Consider the following 3,322-nt stretch of genomic DNA (forward strand, 5'->3'; position numbering starts at 1 on the left):
TTTTTGGTATTTTTTTGTGTTCTTTTGGGGAGTTGGCTTTATCTTGATTATTCTCATGGGTTTCAATTGCTTGCCTTAGAGAAGGAAAACTCTTGCCTTGGAATTGTTTAGGCCAAGCACGGGCAAAGCGCCCTTGCTTGTCCTATTGATTTTCACTGGTTTTAGTTTTTGAAGCATTCCATGTCAAGCACCATGTGAGCATGGGTGTGCCAGGAGGCTCAACAAGGGCTTTGTGCGCTTCACACGATCATGTCTTACCCACTTGGGACTTTGGGAATTCTCTTGAGATAATCAAGGAGGAGGGACACGCCCTAAGTATGATCGTGCTTACCCCAAGCATCTTGATGCCCATGGCACGCACATGCTCTATGCGTGCTCAGTCGCGATCGTTCAGCTTTCTACCCTTCCATTTCAAACTTTAGCCGCTAATCACATCTTCCTACTCCATTTTTTCACCTTTTCATCCTCTTCTCTTCGGCTTTAGTTTTCGTGACTTTTGTTTCGTATCTTGCTGGACTTTGTTGCATTTGATCACCACTTTTCACACATTCTCTGTCAACCTTGGTAAGCCATCATTTAACATTGTTGTCTGATTTGGGGTTTCCATTATCCATCATCTTGATTTAATGCTTGTTTTTCAGACCTCATGAATGTCATTTTTCTTCAAAATCACTGCATTTTCTTGTGAGACGAGTGAGGGCTCATCGGGGAAGATGGCCGCCTGATACAAGATTGTGTTTTCCCAGTCGAGCACAGTTTGCGTATCCCTAGCACGATGGTGTTTCCCCTATTTTCTTCATACCTGTGTACTGATTGTCTTCATCTTCTCTTGAAGATCATGCCTAGGAAACACATAGCATCCAAGAGGCCCTGAAACTGAGACATCCACTCCTGACACTGACTATGTGCCTACCTTTCATACTTAGTCTCACCAGGATCGCTATGCATGACTCTCTCATCGCAATTTCGGCGAGTCGAGGGAAATTAATTGGGATGCCCTCTATGAGGTTGGTTGGAGGCAAAGGTTTAGCGGTTATTGAGTGTTGAAGCCTGGTGGCTGCTGTTTCAGACCACTGATAACACTTATGAGCAATTGGTTATTGAGGTGGTAGCCACATTTGAGTTATCTAGGGGGATTATTGCAATTCATCGTGCTGATTTCACCCAGTTTTAGGCGTTCAGTGCGATGCAGCGGATAAGTCTCACTGACCTCTCTATTCAGCTAGGGCTTTATAACACGGGGTTCACTCGGAATCCTAAATACGATGCGCTATTAACTTCCTGGCCAGCTGGAGAGTTACTAGAGGATGCTTGAAGGTGGTTGTGCACTTCTCCTACTTATGATCCTCGTCAAACCAAGGTCACCACCCTCCACACTCCGGCACTCCGGTATATCCATTTCATCATTAATCACACTTTGACAGAGTGTGGTGATAGTACTAGGATCATCAGTCTCTGTGACTTCAATTTCCTACTGAGCATGATGGATGGATTCCACCTGCATTTGGGTTATAAGGTCACTGTCGCCATCTCCCATCAATAAACCGGCCTATGCATTGGCGCTCTCTTTGTCGGTCCCTACATCACATGTCTACTCAAATGCATGGGCATTCTCAAAGGGACCGACAAGATGAGGATAGTTGGCGGTGTTCCATCTATGACTCTTGAGACACTGAGCTCGATGGGGATGTTACAGCATGTCCAGACTACCAGGGGGTTTGAGTACCATGTCTAATAGCTCTCTGATACTCTCCCTACCGCTGCCCCTGCTGATGCTACTCCTTTTCCCCCACCAGTTGCTACCACTTCGCGATAATGGTCGCGTTCGCCATCTCGCACCCCCTCTAGTCACCCAAACCAGGTTACTTGTTCCTCAACAGCATTTAGGTGGGTGTAGAGGAATGTGGCATGTATTGCCGAGCATTTAGGTTAGCAACTATCTCCTGAGTCAATTTCTCCTTTGAGACCCACGCGTCATATTAGAGTTGATACATCTGATTTGGGTTCTCAGGCCAACTCTACTCCTTCTGGCGACGATTCTTAGCCCGAATGCGCGCCTTCCTGACAACCACAGCACTTGTTTTCTCTCTTATTTCTATTCTTGTGTTTCTTCTTATTTTTATTTTCAGTTCTTGTGGTCAGTTAGCAAGGGGACTTCCCTACTACATTTTGGCTTGCTTACTTTTGCTTTGCCTTTATATTTTGACTTCTATTATCTTTAGTATTTTATATTTTATTTTGATTTCCCTGGGTTTCACTTGTGTCCCTCCACTCATCTCAAGGATTGTGTGGTTACTTTGAGTCCGATAGCACACACGTTGAGAGCGGCATCATCACTCTCCATGTTCAGGAAAGTCATTTTAATTTCATGTTGGTTGTGTTGTTCTCAAATTTTTATATACATAACATACATTTCTACATCGAGGACAATGTAGCTTTTAAGTGTGGGGGAGTGTTGCATGCTTGCTTTTATGGCTGAGTATTTTACTAATGATGATCTGTGATTACAATGTTGGAAAATCTCAAACTTTGGGGAGTATGTGTGTGTTAGTGATTCAATTGGAGCCAAAATGTAGACTCTCTTTTACTCTAAAGACCTAAGATCTCTTCACTTTGCCCTAATTATGGAGCCACCTGTTCTAGGATGATAACCTTTCGCTTAGGACCAAAAAAAAAAAAATAGAAGTCGGATTCCTCAATTTGAATGCCTTACCATTCAATTTTGAAATTCTGTGTGTAAAAAGATGGTAGAAAGAGCTATCGCCTTAGTAGAGTGAAAGCCACTCTTGAGTTATCAAATTTTGGGCATTAAAATTGTACATCTGATGATCTACCAGGGGAAGAGGCTATCTCTAAGGCGTATGAAACTACTGCCCAATGTGTTTAGTTGGAATAACTGTCAAATAGCATAGGTTAATTCCTGGAGATGCTGGTGGTACTCAATTTAGGGGTTTCACACACACATGAGGTCTTTAAAGTAAAAGTGTAGCCTTTTATTGTGCATTATTGTTGGTCTAACCCTCATGATTTCCCCTATACTTGTGAATTTTGCCATTCTCCTGAGATCAAAAAGTATTGCACTCATCCTTTTTTTCAATGAGTAATATGAGATTGCTTGAGGACAAGTAAACATTCAAGTGTGGGGGTGTTTGATGAGTGCATTGCATATCATATTTATTTACCCTCATTTTATTATCCCAATTTTGAGTGAATTTGGTGATGAAACGAGCAAAGAAAAAAGATATTTGCTATGTGCTCAAGCTAAACATGGGCAGAGCATGATCGTGCCCTGTCCCACTAATTATCTCTGTCTAGAGGAATG

This window comes from Dioscorea cayenensis, chromosome 4 (genome assembly GCF_009730915.1).
Source record: "Dioscorea cayenensis subsp. rotundata cultivar TDr96_F1 chromosome 4, TDr96_F1_v2_PseudoChromosome.rev07_lg8_w22 25.fasta, whole genome shotgun sequence".
Lineage (NCBI taxonomy): Eukaryota > Viridiplantae > Streptophyta > Magnoliopsida > Dioscoreales > Dioscoreaceae > Dioscorea > Dioscorea cayenensis.